Genomic DNA, 24087 nt, shown 5'->3' on the forward strand with positions numbered 1-24087 from the left:
GGTGATTTCTAGGTTCAAAGTAGTATAAACAGTCACAACTTAACAAGTAATGAGCTATGGATCTTGAACTCCAAACCATTAAAATATCAAGAAGAAATTCATTTATACAATAATAAAACTAAGAAAATATCCTAAAACTGTTTAAGGTTTATTCTAGGAAAGGAAAGATCTTCATGCAAGAAGATAGGAGCAGCTATTGAACTGCGTCTTGCTGTCCCTTTTATTCAAGTTGTGCTGGATTTGTTGGTTGATATTTTTCCCTTTAAGCTGCTAAATTGCTTGTATCCTTCATGCTGATTGACTTCTTCATTTGTTCTTTCATCTGATACTCTTTAAACTCTGTGAAAATCATTTGACCCTGCTGATTAACCTTTACTGTTTCTTTTTACATTTACTGTCCATTTTAGGGTTTTTACTGTGTTTTTCAACAGTAAATCCTTTTAGATTTTATGTCACAAGGTAAAGTAATCTGATATGATCTTCATATTTGTCTTCCAACTGTACACATGATCTTTTCTCTGTAAGCCTGGAATAGAAGCTTTACCTGCAAAACACAAAAATTGTTAAGAAAACATAGGTGTCAGAGGAGGTCTTCAATGGCTTTATTTGAGCTTGAAAGGCTATTGGAAGGAGTCCATAGCGTATCAGAAGGCAAAATGATGGCTTTATGGGTCACAGAGGCTTATGGAGGCTTTACTGTAAAAACAGGCGAAAATAGAGCAAAATGGTCATTTTGGCGTTTAAACGGAAAAACAGTCTTTCAATTGAATTATGGTGCAAAATGAATAGTGGCCGTTTTGTTGTTTTGTGGGGGGCGGTTTTCATCGCACTGCTTATAAGGCGTGGGCGGTTTTGGGAAGGTTCACCCAAAATGATTTGAGCTTGACACATAGCAAGGGAAGTCAGTGGAATACCACTTTTCGGGTGGGTAATACTCGTACGTAGAGTCAACCCGAAATTTTCCTAGGGCTGTTGGATTTAGATGGATTAGATCGGACAGTAGCAGAGCGAAGGAGTAGTACAGAGGGTATGAATGATTAAATATGGCTGTATTATGGCTTAAAACCCAGATTAGCGGTGTTTTTATGGTTAAACGAAGGTTTAGTTATTTCTTTGTTTAAATCATAAAAAACGATTTAACAAAGAAATTCTTTACAAAACGCATATGGCGGACTTGAAATTTTATGAATGTGGGTGTATATGATATTGGGTCCGGGCTAATCGCATATCGCAACCGCAGTTTAGCAGAGGACATCCCATCGCAAGGAATGCGATAGGCACCATATGCGACGTGGAAATAAACCATATATGATATGAGATCGGGTTTGGGTCCTAATCATAATCGGAGATCGCAATGGCGGAGTGTTAATGCTTAAGGTGGGACTCGTGATGGAGGCGGATGCGATATGAATATGGATTGTAATATATATGATATCGGGTCCGGGTCCATCGTTGATCGCATATCGCAATCAGAGGAGAGTGTATTCCTATGAAAGGCTTGCGATGCGATATGAAAATACATAGTTTTATTATAAAACTAAGGGTTTCGGGATATTTTAATAAGGAGTTAATATATACGGGAAATGGTCCTTTTTAGGGGTTTAATACTATAGTTAGTGTTAATATGAAATATGAGCGGAAAAGGGTAAATATATGCGAAAGGGGAATTATAGGAAGAAAAGGGAAAATAGACCAAGTATAATGCCTTTTCATGGTTTATTTGCTTTTCATATATGCATAATACTTAGGGTAAAACACCTTTTGTGGGTTTTCCGGTAAAAGGGGTTTTACATGGTAAAAAGTGATTTTACATGGGATTTTCACTTTTCCTAGCTAAAAAAGGGTTTTGACCTTAGGAAAATGGGTTTTTGTGGAAAATGAATGAATATGAATGTATGAAGGTAGGAAGGGGAAATTAGTGAATACAGGGATGAATGGGATGAATGGGAATTTAATTAATTGATCTTGTAGACCTTGATTTGCTTTGTCTAATTGAATCATAGACATAGAAACATATGGTAAAACATGATAATGTTCCTTTTGTCCAATGAATCATCGAACTTCTGCAACCTTTCTCTACTTACCCTTTGCTTATCCTATCATTTTTCTTCAATTAATGGGTGCATTTAAGCTAGCAAACCCTTTTCTTTTCTTTTTATTTTACAAAAGAAAATTATCTAAATCTACCCTTATAATTTCTAAGGGCTCAGATTAAATTGATGAGCACCTTATGATTCTCTACTTAACTACTGATCTGCCAAGATTAAACAGTTTGGCCATATCTTTATTCTCTAACTATAACATCAAATTTAAAGCATGAAGCAGTCAAGATTAAACTATTTGACTGTCATGGGGTTGTGGCATTTACAACAAGCTGCACACAACCATTATTTTGCAGAAAGAATAATAGTGGCATTTGGACTTGCTCACTTTCAGAGTTTATTTGTTTTCTTTTCTTTCTACCTAACATTTTCTTTTTGCCTTGATTTTTTAGAGAATCTACCCTAACATTTTCTTTGATATGGACATCATCATCAAGATATATATTTTTTCACTAACATTTTATTCACTATTGTTATGTCCATATCCTAACTTAACATTTTTTTCAAATATTCTATCTTATCAAAGCCAAAAAATGCTACAACACAACGACAATAGTAATGGGGGAATCACTAGTATTATAGGGACATAACATGCCCCTCTACTTCAAAAAAGTGTTTTCCTCAACTCTTGAGTAGTTCTGGATGCTTCTGTATAAAATTCTCATCCTCCCATGTGGAATCTTTAGCGGATAAGTTCTTCCACTGGATGAGATACTCCGAAATTGATCGATTTCGTAGTTGTCGAGTTCTTGTTTCTGTGACTACTTCTGGTTCCAATATAATTTTTCCTTCCTTGTCAAATTCTGGAAATATTGTTTGAACTGGGAGCTTGACAGCTTGTCACCTATAGCCTTCTTTAAACATGAAACGTGGAAAACTGGGTGCAATCGAGAAACTGCAGGAAGCTCCAATTTGAATGCCATAGTACCAATATTTTGCAACACCTTGTACGACCCATAATACTTTGGTGATAATTTATTATCCTTCTTAGCTTGCTTGAGGGACATTTGTTTATATGGTTGTAGCCATAGGAATACCCAGTCACCTACATCAAAACTTCTTTTGATGCGATGTTGATTTGCCAGTTGTTTCATTCTATTCTGCGCCAACGTGAGGTTATCCTTTAAGAGTTGGAGAACTTGTTGTTGATGCTCGATGTGATGTTCTACTGCTTGAACCTTAGAATTTTCTCTTAAATATGATGTGATGGATGGTGGATGATATCCATAAAGTGCCATAAATGGGGTCATTTTTTCTGCAGTATGGAAGGAAGTGTTATACCACCATTCAGCCAGAGGCAACCATTTGACCCATTGTGTATGTTTATCAGATACAAAGAAACGAACATATCCTTTCAAACATTTGTTTACTATATCAGTTTTCCCATCAGATTGAGGATGATAAGATGAGCTATGAGCTAACTGAGTACCGAGACAAGAAAATAATTTTGTCCAAAAGTTTCTAGTGAAAATGGGATCTCTGTCGCTTACAATAATCTTTGGGTTTCCATGTAGCTTTTAAATTGTTTCCATAAATGCAGTAGAAACTGCACTGGCTTTAAATGGATGTGATAATGCACAAATGTGTGCATACTTGGTAAGTCTGTCAACTACCACCATGATGACACTCTTTCCTTCAGACTTGGGTAAACTTGTGATAAAATCTATTGAAACCTCCTCCCACCGTTGGCTTGGAATAGATAAAGGTTGTAATAGACCTAGGGTCTTAATTGTTTCAACTTTATTTTGTTGGAAAACCAAACATTCCGGCACAAAATTTTGAATATCTGATTTAAGTCCATCCCAAAAAAATTCCTTCTTCACCCGTGGTAAGTTTTTAAAAATACTGAGTGCCCTCCTAAGGGAGAAGTGTGCAATTCCATAAGAATATTTTGTTTGATTTGGGAATTCTTAAATAGGTATAAGCGATGTTTGTACTATAACGAATCATTTTTCCAGCTAAGTGTATAAGATGTACTGGAATCTTGTTGTAACTTTCGAATGAGTGCCCACACTTCTTCATTATTATTTCATTCCTCCCTTGCTTCGTTTATCCAATCTGGTTGGATAATAGAAATGGCGCACAACAATGCTTCCACATCCTCATCCTTTCTTGAGAGTACATCTGCCACAACATTTTGCTTCCCTTTTTTGTAGATGATTTCAAAGTCATAATCCAACATCTTTGTGACCCATTTTTGTTGCTCTTCAGAGGATAATCTTTGTTCTAAAAAGTATTTAAGACTATCATGATACACTTTTACCTTGAAGTGTCTTCCCATTAGGTAGGGTCGCCATTTCTTAAGTGCATGTAGTATTGCTAACATTTCCTTCTCATAAATAACTTTCTGTAAATACTTTCCCTTGATTGGACGACTTTCGAAAGAAATGGGTCTTTCAGCTTGCATTAAAACAACACCAATTCCATTGAAGCATCACATTACACAGTAAAGGTTTTTGTGAAGTTCGGCGTAGCTAAGACCGGTGCTTGGCACATTTCCTCTTTAATATGTTCGAAGGCCTTTGTTGCTTCCGAAGTCCATGAAAATGCATCTTTCTTAAATAATGTTGTTAGAAGTGCTGCTATTCTCCCATAATTCTTAACAAATTTGTGATAATACCTTGTCCACCTGAGAAATCCTTGCAAATGCTTTATGGATGTGGGGATTTTCCATTCCTTAATGGCTTTAATTTTGCTCGGGTCTACCTTAACACCTTCATGAGATACAATATGGCCAAGATATTCCACCTCTTGTACTCCAAAGAAACATTTGGAGCTTTTTGCATATAATTGTTTCTCCTCCAATAGTTTGAGCACCCTTTCAACATGTTCAACATGATTCTTCCAAGACTTGCTGTAGATTAGTATATCATCAAAAAATACTAACACAAATTTTCTAAGGAAGGTTTGAAAATGAAATTCATCAAACCTTGAAATGTAGAAGGTGCATTGGTAAGGCCAAAAGGCATGAAAAAATAATCATAATGACCCTCATGAGTTCTAAATGCTGTTTTCAAAATGTCTTTAGTCTTCATTCTGATTTGATGATATCCTGAATGAAGATCCAACTTGGTGAAGTAAATTGATCCATGCAATTCATTCAATAATTCATCAATTATAGGAATGGGAAATCTATATTTAATAGTGAGCTTGTTGAGCTCCCTATAATCTGGACACATGCACCATGATCCATCCTTCTTGTGCTCCAATAATACTGGAGCAGAGAAAGAACTTTGATTAGGTTGAATTATACCAACCTCTAGCATTTCTGCAACCATATGTTCAATTTCACTCTTTTGGGCATAGGGATATCTGTATGGCCTAATTTTTTGAGGAACACTTCATGGAATCAAATGAATAGCATGATCATGATCATGAATAGGTGGGATACCTTTGGGAGTCTCAAATACCTTAGAATGATTGTCCAAGACTTTTTGGAGATCTGGAGAAATAGATGATTTCGATGTGGGAACCTCTAGCGAACATAATTGCGCAATTACAGCTCATTGTTCCTTCTTTAGAAGATTTTTCATACCATTAGAGCTGATTATCTTTCCTAGTTTCCTTGCAATACCCCTTAATTCAATTTCCTTTCCGCAGAAAATTTCATGAAAAGTTCTTGAAAATTAAAAGCTATTGTACCCAAGGATTGTAGCCATTGGACTCCCAGTACAACATCAGCACCAACCATTGGAATGGAAAGCATTGGCCTATTCAATACATATTCTCCCATGGATAGCTTGATATTATGGCACTTTCCAGAGAAATTTATGGTTCCTCCACTTACAACCATCACTTGACACTCTGGTGCTAGATATAGGAATAAATTCAATTCTTTTGCTATCTTACAATGAATAAAATTATGGGTACTTCCTGAATCAATCAACACTATTACCTTTTTCTTATTGATATGTCCTTCTATCTTGATAGTTTGAGGAGTGGTAATTCCAGCCAATGCATTACAAGATATGGTCGGATTCATTTCTTCTTTATCTAGGGTTTGTTCCTGGAGTATATCCTCTTCTTTTGACATTTATTGTTCATTTTCTTCCTCCTCTTCACAATATATGTAGAATAATTTCTTTTCAACACACTTATGACCTTTAGTGTATTTGCTATCACAACTATAACAAAGCCCTTTTTCTCTTTTTTCTTCCAATTGTTGTGGTGTCAACCTTGTAGGTTGTGGAAGGCTAGGGGCAACAACACTTCCATCTTTATAGTTGTGAGTGGTAGGCTTCGCGGTTGCCATAATTTTGGTTTCCATTTTTCTTGCTAACCTGAATTCCTTCTCCAATGAATCAGGTTCCCAAAGGCGAACCTCATGTTGGATATTATCCTTTAAAGTCCCTATGAACACACCAATCCTATGCTCCTTTGGAATATCTTTTACCCTTATGTTCAATTTTTTGAAGTCCTCAATGTTCTCCATCATTGAACCCTTTTGTTTGAGATTTATCAATTGGCTAAAAAAGGTGTTGCTTTTTGTATCCTCATAATGTGCTATCATTTCTTCCGTAAAAATTGCCCAAGTGACAATTTGTTTACGAGAGCAAAGCCATCGATACCATACAAACTGATTTCGTTCCAAATATAAAGTTGCAATACGTACCTTTTGTGTGTTTTGCACATTATGGAGATTGAAAAATTGCTCCATTTGTAGTATCCATGTTCCGAGATCCTTGCCATCAAAATTCCTCATATCGATTTTTGGAACATGGTGGGTCTTCAATCCAACATTAGATTCTATGAAATCATGATTAACATTTATTTTGTTATCATCATGAGTTTCCTTTATTACCCTTTCACCATTAGTGACCATTTCTTGTAGCAACTTATTCAAATTTATCTTCAATTCTTCCATCTTATTGTCCATGCCATTCATCTTAGCGTCCATGCCATTCATCTTAGCTTCCATCTCAGGTCCATTCCATTCATCTTAGCTTCCATGCCATTCATCTTAATTTGCATGCCATTCATATTAGCTTCCACACCATTCATCTTGGCTTCATTTACCTTTAGTGAAAGTGAAATTTGTTGTACTTGGTATTGTAATTTTGATATATCATGTTGCATTTCTTCCTCTTCTTCACAAGTCATGCTAGAGCTTTTAGGTTGCTTACTAGGTGTTTCCATTTTATTTCTTCAAGGCATTAATTAATGCTAATAATTCTTCACTATTCCCTTTGAATTCCTTCAAACTAATTTTTCAAACCAATCTTATGCAAAATTAAAAAAAAAAACTACAAACCTTTTTTTTACTTTGTAAGAGCTCGATATTGAATCTGTTGTATCTCTGTAACTGTGGATCTAGAATATCTAAAATCTCGTCTGGTGGTATCCCTTTGAATCCTATTTCTAACCCCGCAATTTTGATCAAGATTGGATTCTTCAAGAAAGAGTTATGCCAAATCTCCCATAGTGACCTAATTATAGACTAGCTCAGTAGAGCGAACTTGTATGACGTGCCACATACCTGAAACTCATACGTAGAAAACTATAGGCCATCCTCTTTCTGAAACTTCTTACGAAATTTCAATATGATTCTTAAAACAAAATTTATGATGATTTTCCCCAGGTCACCTGTTTGGAATGTAATTTGGGAGTCTGCAAAAACCCTAACTTCCTCAGATCATATCTCCACAAATATAGCGAGACAAGCTTTGAAATTTGGACCCAAAGTTCAGAACGATTTCAGCACAAATGGGTTTTTTTTGTAGCTTCTGAAATGTCGTAGAAAAAAAGTTATAGTGAAAATTCCACGATGACCTGTTTGGAGTAGCGAAACCTTAGAATCCAAAGCTCTGATACCAAATGTTATGAAACCAACTCACAAAAAGATAGAAATGATAGATCAACACCTTAGAAATAAGCCTCTTCAAGGGGGCAACCTCCTTTACATTACACAAATGAAAAATTCTTAGTTGATTTAAATGACAAAACCTCCTTTCTATATATAGGAGTCTAAAACAATATAACCAAGCCGATCTAAGAATAATAATATAAAGGCACAAAAATAATAATAGAGGGATTCTATGGGGCACAATAATAACAATATGGGGACAATAGGGGCACAACAATAATAATAAGGGACACAATGACAATAGTAATGGGGGAATGACTAGTATTATAGGGACCTAACAACCCGGATGCTATAGAGGCAAGAGTCGGGTTTCAGACAAATGTCACCGCGGAGCACACGGACACCATCAAGGACTACCGATCTTGGCATTAGTATGTTACTACTGATCAACATGAAGATGTTGAGGAGTTGGAATTCCATGGTTGTCTAAGTCAGAGTGATGTCTAGCATGGATTTCTCAAGCCATTTTGTTTCACATGGGTACATGTTCATTGGAATGTAAAGTAATGTCAAGTGTAAGTCAAGTGTCAATAGTTGGATGTAACAGTCATAGAGTAGGTGAAGAGTCATGACGGTAGTTGAACTATCACAAAGGGGAATTTGAAGGGTCACCCCACCCTTTTTCTATAAATAGTCCCTCATAAGTCATTGTATAGGCTTTTGGTCAGCCAAGCTTCTGATAAGACTATCTTGGAGAGAGCTTGGATAGTATTGTAACAAGCCTTGGTTTCTCCACTGCGCAGAGTTAGTCCATCTCTTTGGAGGAGTAGGCGGATGTGTCTGTAACGTTCCACTATTGGAACTAGTGGTTGGACATGGATGTATTGTATGACTGGAACTTACACTTCTTTATATAATAAGAGCTAGCACGTTTCATGCATATGTTGTATTGTATTCTATGCTATCTGGTTTACTCTAAATGATGTATGTATTGTTCACTTACGCATGCATGTATGGAATATTCTGTATAAGTATGTATGAATCTTTCTAAAATGTGTTCTTGGTTTAACCATCACTTTGGATTGCTCTCTAACTTGCCTTCCATGTTGTGATGTATCTTTACTTGTGTGTTCCCTTCCAAGACGAGTATTATTACTGGTTGCTAAGGGGCGCACTCACCTCAACCCCCATGTGTTAGAACCTCTCATGCACCTTCCTTGAGTCACTGTAATTGTCACACCCTTGCTACCAACAGAGTTATCTTACTTGCCTCTGTGTGAAATCGTGGTCAAGCCATTACCATACAACCCACTGCTAGGACTCCTAAACCAAATGGTCTGAGGTCTAATTGGGACTTCTTACTGGGGAGATCCCCTGACATGTTGGTGGGTCCAACACCGTGAACACCTTATATAGCTTAGACCTTAGCCAATACCTTAGGCCAATCCCTTAGTAATGCCAATGGTATTATTGACGGGATCAATTATTCGTTTTCGTGCTCATTACTATGGACCAATACCATGGTAAATACCCTTGGTATTGAGAATACCATGGTACGGACACTGTACTTGACTTTGCTTCACCATACCCACGTATGTATGTGATATTTGTTCACAACAGCCACGTATATTTTCCTACAATTTACTTTTATCATTCCTTTATCTCAGAACTGACATTCCTTTGTCCAATCTCTTTGTCACATATGTACTAGCTTGTATACTCATCCTTCTACCACCATGTTGACACATTTATCAAGTAGGTTTCCATCAAGGACAACACATTAGTCATAATTCCAACACAGTTTGATATATGTTTGATGATAAGAACATTATAATAATCAAGTGAAATAGGAAGCTAATCAAGTTAAGTAAAAATACATCACAAACAATTAACAAAGTAAGAGAAATCACCTAATCTAGCTGCCCCTAGATGTCTTAACACCAATGACTCTTCATATTCCACACCTAAAATCCTTAGCGGATTAGGCATCCAACAAATTTCATGGTCTAGTAGAAAGAAAAATTTTGTTTCTCTTAGTACAACTGAGGTTGAGTATATTGCTACATGTTCAACCTGTTGTGAAGTTATGTGGCTTCGAAAGTCGTTTGTTGGCTTGTTTGATCAGGTGTTGTACTCAACCATTGTGTACTATGATAATCAAAGTTGTGTAAAGCTCTCTAAGAACCCAATTTTTCATCATAGGTTGAAGAAAATTGAAATTAAGTATCATTACATCTGGAATATTGTTCAAAGAGGAGTTATGAGGCTCGAAAATGTATCTACTGATGAGAAAGTTGTTGATGTTTTGACAAATCCACTGTCCTAGATGAAGTTTTATTATTTCAAAGAACAACTTGGAGTTGTTGAGAACCCCTCTCTAGGTGAGAGGGAACATTGATTGTATAGAATCATGTGATTGAAAATCTTGTTCGGCTTAACTGAGAGACCATATGGTTAGAAATATTGTCATGGATACTCCTTTGGGTCATTGACTGAGAAACCAATATGGTTAGGGAGTTTGGTTTTTGTTTTTGAGGCTTGAAGTGATCCTTGGGTCATTGTGTTTGACTGAGAGAGCAAGTGGGTTTGGTCGAGGAAACTGATTTTGAGTTCTCTCTCTTCAGTCATTGTATTTGACTAAGAGACTATATAGTTGGGGAGATTGATATTGAGTTAAGGATTCCTCCCTTGGGTTATGCACTGAGAGACCTTGTTTATGGTCAGAGAGATGGAACTTGTGTACTCTCTTGGGTCATTGTGCGTGACTGGGAAACCATTGCATATGGTTGGAGAGTTTAGCCTCATTGATTGATCCCATTGGCCAGTTGGGCACTGCCCTTGATGCCACTAAGTTTTGGCTTATTGGATGTGTTTGATGATATGTATCTTTTGTTATGATGGCACTTATACATCTGATCTCTCCCTGGGTTGTTGCTGAGAGACCTAATGATTGGTCAAGGATATTGATCTTGAAAAATAGAGATACTTGAACATCTAATCTCTCCTTTGGGTTTGTTGAGAAATCAATGCTAGTAGAATTAGGGTTAGATTTCTCTTTCTTGATAATTACTTGTGAATTATGTTGGCTTCTTTTACTTATTTGTATTATCCTTCATCAAGCAATTACCAAATTATGTAAGTATGAATATCACAAAAACAAAAAACACAAGATGTGGGAACTCTGCCAGAGAAAAACTCCTATCTAGGGGAAAACCCAGTCAAAATATATTCCTTAAATACTTTTTCATGAGAATATTCAACCTAGACACCAAGGAAAATTTTAAGGATGGAAAATTTTCTTGAAGTTTAAAAACATTGGCGAATCTCACTAATCCATAATATGCAAACTATAAAATGTTTATTGATATATTTGTAAAATTATTCAAATTTATAATGATTATATATGTAGTCTCTATATAATGTTGGCGATTTTTAAGGTAAAATAATTTTATATTCTAAAATTTGGGCGAATCGTCTTTTATAAAAATTGGAAATTGGCGAATCATTTTGTGGAAAAATCATGGAAAATTAGCCCACTGGGCGAAGATTAGCCCCTAAAATTTTCCATGCTAGACACATACCTCCTCCAACTACCAAGTCAACCTCCTCTTCCAGCAACTTCGATGTAGAATTTTGACCTTGAAGCAGTAGCACTTCGACCCAATAGATGGTAGCAGTAGCATCTTTGACTAGACAAGAAAAACCTCGATCTCCCAGAGATACCCAAACGAGAGAGAGAGAGAGATATCCCAAAACTTCGATTTTCTCTTTTCCTTCCTCTTTCTTCAACTTCACACTTCTTCCAGCCTCATTTTCCTTCTTTGCACTTTTCCATCTCTTTCTTCTGGATATCGAACTTATGAGTGAATAAGGGAGTGCTACAAATGAATTTGATCTCCTTGTATATATAGGCTTGAGGTCAGGTCGAATTTCCCTTTTTGAGTGACTTGGTGTGGATGTGTCAAATACCTAATTTGACTCAATAATAAATCTTTTTACATGATTAAAAAGCCCAAAAAGGGCGTCTTTAAATGGAAAATGACTCTAATGACTCAAAATAAATCATGAAAGTCTTCAATGGGGATTTTGACCTAAAACATGATGACCCAAGCATAAAAACCATGCTTTAATAAGTCCTTATGATGATGATGATGATGATAATAATAACAACAATTCATTATTTTGAAAATTAAATTACATAATTTAACATCCCCTCCTCCCAAGTCCACCCAAGCAATCAACCAGTCGGGGTAAACATGTGACGAGAGAGGCTACTATAAGGGATTCAACTTCCTTGGTGATCTTAAGGAAATGGAAATGATAGAACATATCAAACAAACCCATCCACATCAGCAACACCACTCTCAAGAGACATGTTAGCCTCTCAAACATCATGTCCCTGAGTCCCATTGATGATTTAAGCCTATTAACCCGCTGGTCACTCTCATAGGCCTATGTTCTAGCTTCCCTGGATTTTTTTTAGTAGACTTGTGCCAACATTCCTGCGATTTGAGCCACTTTTCTAGCCCAGAATCCCAACCTCTGCCTAGATCTTGTTATAACCTTCAGAATTCATCAAAGGCATGATGACAGTATGAAAAAATAAAAAAATCAACCGCAGGGCCAAGCCTGAGCATCCTCAATAGGGAGTGACATTCTGTCAAACACTTGGCATCAATGCAACCTATAGGTCTAGGATGCAAGGCAGAGCATAATGACTGAAAGCACTTATGAAACATAACCAGAAGGATCAACACCTTCTCCATTGAACTGTTATAACATCAATTAGGCCTTGCATCCATCCATTTAACAATTACAACTAAATACATGAATTAACCATGACATGAACCAATCATATAACCATGCTTATAACTAGCATAAAACCATGTAAATATCAGAGACATGACAACCATCAAATCCACATATAAACAAGTGAAAAAGTAAGAGAACTTAGCTTTTATTAATTGTAGTCAAATCTGACCAAGTTCAGGACTTCCATGTACCACCCGACTGTAGACATGGTTGAACCAAATCTCTCTTTCAGGCAGTCACCCCCGTGCCATATTCCAAGCATGAATGTGCGATCTCATAGAACAACCAATCCACACATCTTCTACTAGGGCTGGTTTCTCTTCATTATATAGTCTTGAGAGAAAGTTAGTTACGACATTTTGTTTTCTAGGTCTGTCTAAAATAGTAATATCAAATTCCTAGAGAAGAAGAAGTAATCTATTAACTCTACCATTAGTGATAATTTTATTCATGACGTAACTTATGGAAGAGTGATCAATGTCTACAAATAGTGGGTATTTTGTGATATAATGACGAAATTTATTAACAACATGCAAAACAACGAGAAATTATTTTTCGGTTAAGGTATAATTATGTTCAGTTGGGGTAAGGTTTTTTCTGTTGTAGTAAATGGGATAATGCGACTTTTCCTCCTTATGTCCTAACACAACTCCAATGGCTATATCAGAAGCATGAATAAAGATATGAAAGGGAAGGGACCAGTTAGGTCCCTACAAGATAGGGGTTGTAGACAATTTTTCCTTTAAAGATTCAAAAGCTGATTGAAATGTATAAGTCCAATAGAATTATGCATATTTAATTAATAAACAAAGTATGGGTGATGCTACCTTAGTAAAATTTTCTATAAATCAACAGTGGTACCCTACATATCTTAAGAAATTGCAAACATCCTCTATTTTAGTAAGGTCTAATTTTATCTCTTCACGTGACACATGATTTTCTAACACTATGCCCCTATTGAGAAGCATTTGACACTTTTCATTGTTGAGGGCAAGGTTGGCTTCCTTGCACTAGACTAAAACATTTTCGAGATTCAAAGTGTTAGGTCCCTATAATGCTATTGTATTACTTTATTATTATTGTCATTGTAGCCCCTTATTTTTATTTTTGTGCCCATGTTTTCCCCATATTGTTATTATTGTGCCCCATATAAGCCCACTATTGTTATTATTGTGCCCTTCAATTAATATTGTTATGTTGGCTTTGACTATATTGTGACCCCTTAGACTCCTATATATAGAAAGGAGGTCTTGTCATTTGTATCATCAAAGAATTGTTCATTTGTGTAATGTAAAGGAGGTTTCCCCTCGAAGAGGCTGATTTTGAAGTCGTTGTTCTATCTTTTCTTCTATTTTTTGAGTTGGTTGCATAACAATTAGTATTAGAGATTTGAATTCTAGGGTTTCGCTGCTTCAAACAGGTCATCATGGAATTTTTGCTATAACTTATTTTCTACGATATTTCAGAAGCTAAAATTAACATCCATTTGAGCCAAAATCTTGATGAACCTTGGGTCTGAATTTCAGATCTTGTCTCGCTATAGTTTTGGAGATATGATCCAAGGAAGTTATGGTTTTTGCAGGCTCCAGAATTATATCTCAAACAGGTGACCTGGGGAAAATCATCATAAATTTATCTTTGAGAATCATATTGAAATTTCGTAAAAAGGTATAGAAAGAGAATGAACTTTAGTTTTTTGTGTATTGGTTTCAGGTCTGAAGGTCAAAATAGGGACACATGGCACTTCATACACTTCCGCTCAACTAAACTAGTCTATAATCAGGTCATCGTGGGCAATTTGGAATAACTCTTTCTTGGAGAATCCAATCATGATCAGACTTGTAGGTTTGGAACGAGGACTCAGAGGGCTACCACAAGAATAAATGTCAGACATTTGAGATCTGAAATTACAGAGATACAACAGATTCAATATTGAGCTCCTACAAAGACAAAAAAGGTGTGTAGTCTTTTTAAAATTTTTCATAAGTTTGATTTGAAAAATTAGTTTGAAGGAATTCAAAGGACACAGTGAAGCATAATTATCATTAATTGAAGCCCCTAAGAAAGAAAATGGAAACACCTAGTGAGAAACCTAAAAGTTCTATCATGACTCATGAAGAAGAGGAAGAAATGCAACATGATATATCAAAATTTTGAGACCAAGTGCAACAAATTTCACTCTCACAAAAAATAACAAAAGTTAATATATATGATTTAAAGAAAGGCATGGAAGCTAATATGGATGGTTTTAAGAATGACATGGAACTTAAGATGGATGGCGTGGAAGCTAAGATGGATGGTTTAGAAGTAAACATTGAAGATTTGAAGAAAGACAGAAGGTTTGAAAGGAGGTTTGGCAAAGTTGCTACAACAAATGCTTCCTAATGGCAAAAAGGTAGTAGAGAAAACTCATGATGAGAAAAAAAAGAAATGTTGGTCATGATTTCATAGAATCTAACATTGGATTGAAAACCCACCATGTTCCAAATATCGATATGAGGAAGTTTGATGGTAAGGATCCCATAACATGGATATCATAATGTGCAAAAACACGCAAAAAGTATGCATTGTGACTTTATATTTGGAACCCAATCAGTTTGTATGGTATTGATGGATTTGATCTCATAAACAAATTGTCACTTGGCAAATTTTTACGGAAGAAATGATAGCACATTATGAGGATACAAAAAGAAACACCTTTTTTAACCAATTGATAAATCTCAAACAAAAAGGTTCAATGGTGGAGCACATTGAGAACTTCCAAAATTTGAATAGAAGGGTAAAAGATATTCCAGAGGAGCATAAGATTGATGTGTTCATAGGGACATTAAAGGATAACATCCAACATGAGGTTCACATTTGGGAACCTGATTCATTGAAGAAGGCATTCAAGTTGGCAAGAAAAATTGAAAGAAAATTATGGCAACAAGGAAGCCTACCAATCAAAATTATAAATATGGAAGTGTTGTTGCTCCTAGCCTTCCACAACCTACAAGTTTGACACCACAACAATTGGAAGAAAAAAGAGAAAAAGGGCTTTGTTACAATTGTGATAGAAAATACACTAAAGGTCATAAGTGTGCTAAGAAGAAATTATTTTACATAGATTGTTAAGAGGAAAAAGAAAATGAACATGAAACATCTAAAAAAGAGGATACACACTAGAAACAAAGCCTAGATAAATAATAAATGAATCTGACCATATCTTGTAATGCATTGGTGGGAGTAACCACTCCTCAAACTATCAAGATAGAAGAACATATCAAGAAGAAAAAGGTAATAGTGTTGATTGATTCAGGCAATACCCATAATTTTATTCATTGTAAAATAACGAAGGAATTCAATTGCTTCCTATATCCAGCACCAGAGTGTCAAGTGATGGTTGCAAATGGAAGAAGTATAAATTGCTCTGGAAAGTTCCATAATATCAATCTATCCATGGGAGAATATGTGTTGAATAGTCCAATTCTTTCCATTCCAATGGGTGTTGTTGATGTTGTACTAGGAGTCCAATGGCTACAATCTTTAGGTACGATAGATTTTAATTTTCAAGAAGGTTTTTTTTTCTTGTTTCTTTTGTTTTTTTGTTTTTGTTTTTTTTGTTTTTTGTTTTCCAGAAGGAAAGGAAGTTTAATTAAGGGTTATCACAAGGAAATCATGAAAGATAATAAACTCTAGTGGCATGATAAACCTTCTAAAGAAATAACAACGTGGCATAATTGCAAAATTATGTTCGCTAGAGGTTCCTACGTCGAAATCATCTATTTCTCCAGATATCCAAAAAGTCTTAGACAATCATTCCAAGGTATTTGAGACTCCCAAAGGCCTCCAACCTATTCGTGATCATGATCATGCTATTCATTTGATTCCAGGAAGTGTTCCTCCTAACATCAGGCCTTACAGGTATTTTATTTATTTATTTATTTATTGATTATTGATTATTTTTATTTATTTATTTTCAGAAGGAAAGGAAGTTTAATTAAGGGTTATCACAGGGAAATCAGGAAAGATAATAAACTCTAGTGGCATGATAAACCCTCTAAAGGAATAACAACGTGGCATAATTGCAAAATTATGTTTGCTAGAGGTTCCCACATTGAAATCATCTATTTCTCCATATATCCAAAAAGTCTTGGACAATCATTCCAAGGTATTTGATACTCCCAAAGGCCTCCCACCTATTCGTGATCATGATCATGCTATTCATTTGATTCTAGGAACTGTTCCTCCTAACATCAGGCCTTACAGATATCCCTATGCCCAAAAGATTGAAATTGAACGTATGGTTGCAGAAATGCTAGAGGATGGTATAATTCAACCTAGTCAAAGTTCTTTCTCTGCTCAATTAGTATTGGATCATGGTGCATGTGTCCAGATTATAGGGAGCTCAACAATATCACTATTAAATATAAATTTCTCATTCCTGTCATTGATGAATTATTGGATGAATTACATGGAGCAATTTACTTCACCAAGTTGGACCTTCATTCAGGATATCATCAAATCAGAATGAAGGCTGAAGACATTCTAAAAAAGTCATTTAGATCTCATGAGGGTGATTATGAATTTTTGGTCATGCCTTTTGGCCTTACCAATGCACCTTCTACATTTCAAGGTTTGATGAATTCCATTTTCAAACACACCCTTAGAAAATTTGTGTTAGTATTTTTTGATGATATACTAATCTACAAGTCTTGGAAGGATCATGTTCAACATGTTGATAGAGTGCTCAAACTATTGGAGGAGAAACAATTATATGAAAAAATCTCCAAATGTTTCTTTGGAATACAAGAGGTGGAATATTTGGGTCATATTGTATCTCATGAAGGTGTTAAGGTATACCCTAGAAAAATTAAAGCCATTAAGGAATGGAAAATCTCCACATCCATAAAGCATATGCGAGGATTTCTCAAGTTGACAGGGTATTATCGCAAGTTTTTTAAGAATTATGGGAAAATAGAAGCACCTCTAACAACATTACTAAAGAAATATGCATTTTCTTAGACTCCAGAAGCAACGAAAGCCTTTGAACATATTAAAGAGGCAATGTGCCAAGCACCAGTCTTAGCTACGCCAAACTTCACAAAAAACTTTATTGTGGAATGTGATGCCTCAGGAAATGGAATTAGTGTTGTTTTAATGCAAGAAGAAATTACCACTGCTTTTGAAAATCGTCTAGTCAAAGGAAAGTATTTAAAGAAATCTATTTATGAGAAGGAAATGTTGGCAATATTACATGCACTTAAGAAATGGCGAACTTACCTAATGGGAAGACACTTCATGGTAAAAACAGATCATGATAGTCTTAAATACTTTTTAGAACAAAGATTATATCTAGAAGAGCAGCAAAAATGGGTCACAAATATTTTTGGTTATGACTTTGAAATCATCTACAAAAAAGGGAAGGAAAATGTTGTTGCAGATGCACTCTCAAGAAAGGATGAGGATGTGGAAGCATTGTTTAGTGTCATTTATATTATCCAACCAGATTGGATAAACGAAGCAAGAGATGAATGGAAGAATGATGAAGAAGTGTGGGAACTCACTCAAAAGTTACAACAAGACCCTAGTACATCTGATACATTTAGCTGGAAAAATGATTTGTTATGGTACAAAGATTGCTTATACCTCTGTAAGAATTCCCAACTCAAACAAAAGATTCTTATGGAATTGCACACCTCTCCCTTAGGAGGGCACTTAGGATTTTTAAAAACTTACCACAGGGTTAAGAAGGATTTTTTTTGGGATGGCCTTAAATCTAATATTCAAAAGTTTGTGGCGGAATTTTTGGTTTTTCCAACAAAATAAAGTTGAAACAATTAAGACCCCAGGTGTATTGCAATCTTTATCCATTCCAAGTCAACATTAGGAGGAGATTTCAATGGATTTTATCATAGGTTTACCCAAGTCCGAAGGAAAGAGTGTCATCATGGTGGTAGTTGATAGACTTACCAAGTTTGCACACTTTTGTGCATTATATCATCCCTTTAAAGCCAGTACAATTGCTATTGCATTTATGGAAACAATTTGAAAGCTACCTGGAAACCCAAATATTATTGTAAGCGACAAAGATCCCATTTTCACTGGAAAGTTTTGGACAAAATTATTTTCTTATCTGGGTACTCAGTTAGCTCATAGCTCATCTTATCATCCTCAATCTGATGGGAAAACTAACATAGTGAAAAAAATGTTTGGAAGGATATCTTCGTTGCTTTGTATCTGATAAATAGACACAATGGGTCAAATGGTTGCCTCTGGTTGAATGGTGGTATGACACTTACTTCCATACTGCAGTAAAAATTACTTCATTTATGGCACTTTATGGATATCATCCACTGTCCATCACATCATATTTAATAGAAAATTCTAAGGTTCAAGTAGTGGAATATCACATCGAGCATCAACAACAAGTTCTCTAACTCTTAAAGGATAACCTCACTTTGGCACATAATAGAACGAAACAACATGCATATCAACTTCACAGCGATAGAAGTTTTGATGTAGGTGACTAATTATTTCTATGGCTACAACCATACAAACAAATGTCCCTCAAGAAAGTTAAGAAGGATAATAAATTATCACCAAAGTATTATGGTCTGTACAAGGTGTTGCAACAGATTGGTACTATGGCATACAAATTGGAGCTTCCTACAACTTCCCAAGTGCACCCAGTTTTCCATGTTTCATGCTTAAAAGAAGGTTATAGGTGACAAGCTCCCAGTTCAAACAATATTGCTAGAACTTGTTGAGGAAGGAGAAACCATATTGGAAGCTGAAGCAGTCACAAAAAGAAGAACTCGACAACTATGAAATCAATCAATTTCAGAGTATCTCATCAAGTGGAAGAACTTACCCGCTGAAGATTCCACATGGGAGGATGAGAATTTTATACAGAAGCATCCAAAACTACTCAAGCATTGAGGACAACACTTTTATGAAGGAGAGGGGCATGTTAGGTCCCTATAATACTAGTGTATTCCCTTATTATTATTGTCATTGTAGCCCTCTTATTGTTATTGTTGTGCCCATGTTGTCCCCATATTGTTATTATTGTGCCCCATAGAAGCCCACTATTGTTATTGTTGTGCCCTTCCATTATTATTGTTATGTCAGCTTTGACTATATTGTGACTTCTTAGACTCCTATATATAGAAATGGGGCCTTTTCATTTGTATCATCAAAGAATTGTTCATTTGTGTAATTTAAAGGAGGTTTCCCCCTCGAAGAGGCTGATTTTGAAGTTGTTTCTCTATCTTGTCCACTATTTTGTGGGCTAGTTTCATAACACAAAGCTTCTTGGAATTATTTCCATGCACAATGATATCATCCATGTAGATTTCAACACATTCATTTGTGATATTAATAAATATACCAAGGATAACCCTCTATAATGTAGTAGGATAATTGCACAAGTCGAATGAGCGAACTTGATAAGAATATGATCTTGAAGGGCTTGTGATTGTTGTCTTTTCTTGATCTTCAGGGGAAACTTGAATATGATTATAGCCATTGAATCCGTCAAGAAATGACAAATTTCTTCCCTGTTATGGTGTCAAGTATTTATTCAATGAATGGTAAGGAGAAATAATCCTTCAAAGTAGCATTATTCAATTTTTGATAGTCTACACATACACACAATTTCCTGTTCTTTTTAGGCACACTAATTAGAGGTGAGATCCACTGGTTATCAGAGATAGGGTAGATGAAACCTACACTAAATAACTTTTGAATTTCTTCTTTAGTTGCATCCTTAAAGGTGGGGTTCATCCTCCGTTGGGGTTTTTGGATAGTTTGAACTTATTCCTTAATGTATATGTGATGGGTACATAAGTTCATATGAAGTCCCTTCATATTTGTGTAGTCCCATGTGAAAACATTGTTATCGTTCCATAACATTTCAATAAGTAGCAGTTGTTTAGTAGGCTCTAAACCACTGTTTATATTTAAGGTTTTTACTAGGTAAATTTTAATAAGATAAGAATGTTCTTCAGAAATGCAGTAGAGACATGTTGAGGTCTAATATAGGCCTCCTAAGGAATATTATAAAAAAATAATGGAAATAAAAGAATATGATTAGATTACTTGATTAAGTTTTGGAGGGAAAAAACAAAAACTACTTTTTCAACTTGTATTTTCAACTTATCTCCCTATGATTTTACTCAAATTTCTATCATGAGCACTCGTTGGATGCACAATTTAATTTTGCGTCCAAGGAGTAACCATGTTGCATACTTTCGATGGACCCTACTACATGAAAAATGTGAAACACATGAAAAAAATGTGGCTTGGTCAAGAGTAAGGAGGGGTTGAATTTCCTCTTCATCATTGTCTTTAGGCCAAAGAGGAGTTTCATTGTAAAGAGTAGTCTTGGATGGGGATAAAGAGTCAATATCTTAGTATAATTTCCATGTGAGATAGTCATACCCATAGATATACAAATGATATATGCATTTGTTGTAGCTAGCCATGGTCTTCCTAAAATAAAAGGATATCCTCCAAGATTAGTCTTTGGCTTCAAAATCATAAAGTTAGCAGGGTATTCCCAAGTGTTGGCATTATTGTGTTGGCATTGATGTCAACAAGGTCATGATCATGATCATGTATGTATGGATGTGACTTGGTGGTCCTATTGGTTGGTATGGATGTATTGACAATGAGATGGTTGTGTTGGCATTGATGTCAACCTAGTAGCATTGGCTTTGACATATCTACTAGCATGGAGATGTGCATATGGATCTATGATTTGTAGGTGTTGCACACATAGTGTGAGCAGAGCATGTCATGGTCCTCATGATCATGTTGTTGCATAGAGTTAAATGTGGTGAGGTGTTTGGCTATAAATTGGCTATGCATATGATTGTTTGGTTATACATTGTTACCAAGGATGGTTCCCATGGTATTTGGTATGGCAATTAAATAATTTACATTGGTATTTGATTGAGCATGAGTATAGTATTACCATGGTACATGTATTCTTGGTATTAGGTTAACCATGGTATTTTCCCTAGGTATTGGTTGTTGAGAATAATTTGACTTAACCATTTCATAAAATTAAATAATAGAGGAAGAGAAGAAAAGTTATGTTGGTTCTCTTGCATGAGGAAATTGTCAAACATGCCAACTCAGAAATTCACTCGATAAAGAAGTGATATTTTTGCATTAGATTTTCCAGGCAAATGAGGATGGAACTCAAAATTATGAGACATGAGGTTTTTGCGGAATAGACCAAAGTAGACTTCCCATGAGAATATTTTAAAAATTCGTTCTATATTGAGAGAAATGGAAGCTTCTTTGAAGGAAAATTTCGCAGATTTTTGTTGTTCAAACATGCCAACTTGGAAATTCACTGGATAAAGAAGTAACATATTTTCAGACAATTTTATGGGTAAATGAGGAGGTATATCAAAATTTTGAGACATGGGTTTTGTGAAGAATGAACCAAATTAGTTTTCCAATGAGCATTATTTCAAAATTCGGTCTATATTGAGATAAACATAAGGTTATTCGAAGGAAATTTTCGCATATTTTTCTTTGTGGTTGTTTTCCAAATTGCCCCAATTGCAATTCCAAATTCAATTTGCTTCCATAAAGTGATTATCATTGAAAATATCAAAAGGAAAGTGCATATAGTGGATTCATTGAGTCAATGAGCTCAATCCATATCCAATCAAGCATATGAACAGATTTGTGATGCCCAGTAGTTCTGTGTAAGTATTGAGTTCAACACTTGAGTTCATCTTCATATTAGAGATAAATCATTGTGAGATTGTTGATTGTGAGTTGAGTAAGTTGGAGTATGTATATGTGAGTGAGAAGGTTGCATAGAATAAAGGTATGCTTCAAATCTAGTGGAGAGCCTAGATTCTTTAGTCTATGATTGAATAATGTGCATATCTGAAGCATGATTCAACATTGTTCATATTTAGAGTTGTTGGTATAATTTTTGAGTTGAGAGAATTTGGTATGATGCTAGAGTATATGTTGGCAATCCTCTCACACTTGTTTTGTAGGAGATGCTGATGCATTTAGCACATAGCCATGTGTATTATGATGTTATTTGTATTATGAAACATTTTATTGTTGTGAGGGTCTGATATTCAGTTTTGTGTCGACACCGTTTCTATTGGAGAGCACATATTTTGTGCATTTGTTTTTATATTGATTGATGATGAGATCTTGTTGTTGAGAGCATGTATGCAGAGTTGATTTCTAGTTGAGAATAGTGTCTTTGGATCCATTTAGAAAATAGATGAAAGGAGGTATGCATGGTGGTGAGGAGTAGTGGCTTCATGGAGGTGGAGCAGTGATAGAAAAGCTTCAGCGAAAGGAAGACATTTCTCAATCCAGTGGTTGTTGGATAGTCTAATGGTAGTTGGGCGACTGATCGTGGTGGCCTTTAGTGGATGGTTGTCCATAGAGATCTGTAGGGAATAGAGTATTTTGAGTTGATCCAGTAGTATTAAGTCTCATAGCCAATGGGTGTTGGAATTATGTATATGAGGTCGAGTCTCCATGCTGATGGGAGTCAAGACACTATGTAAAATATAATTTGCTTGACATAATAGAATTCAGAGCAGAGAAACCACAACAAGGGTGGTTTTTCTCCCGGAAGGGTTTCCACAAGAAATCTTGTGTCTCATGTGTGATGATGATTTGTGTGGATGTGCTTTGATGGTTTTCTTTAGTATATGTTTCTTATATGTTTACATGTTTATTGTTTACTCATATGATGCTAACATATTGTGAGTTGCTGTAATAATAAGTGTGTGATTCAATAAAGTAATAAAAGGAAAAAATCATATATAGATCACACTACTGATTCACCCACCCACCCAGTAGTGCACAAAGGTTTCCAACATCAAGAATCTGTAGAAATAACTAAATATTCCAGGATGCCTTCTGGCTTGATAGTAGATCGATCAACCAATTTAAGTACTGTTGTGGTCAGTCTTAGAGCTGATAGTTGGAGATTTCCATGGTTTTCTTGGTCATCACATTAATAATTACCCTTAAATCAATCAAAGTATTGCGTGTGGGGGTGTTATTAATGCTAATACTCACAACTAGGCTTACAAGATCCATATACTTCGCTACAAAAACTTTCCCCAACATCAGATCACCTAATTTTTCCATTTCTTGAATAGTCTTTTGATCTTTATTTTTCCTTTGTGGCTTCTTGAGACAAATTTCCCTAATGACCTTAACATAAATAAGAACATTCTTTATAGTTTGGAACAATAGAATTTTAGCAAAAACATTTTTAAATTATTGTTGACGGGGTTAGACCCACCAACATTTAGGGGATCTTCTTGATATGAAGTCCCAATTAGACCTCACACTGTTTGGTGTAGGAGTCCCATCTGGTATAAA

The sequence above is a fragment of the Pinus tabuliformis genome, chromosome 7, assembly GCF_031772625.1.
Source record: "Pinus tabuliformis cultivar Carrire ecotype Pingquan chromosome 7, CPIR1, whole genome shotgun sequence".
Classification (NCBI taxonomy): Eukaryota; Viridiplantae; Streptophyta; class Pinopsida; order Pinales; family Pinaceae; genus Pinus; species Pinus tabuliformis.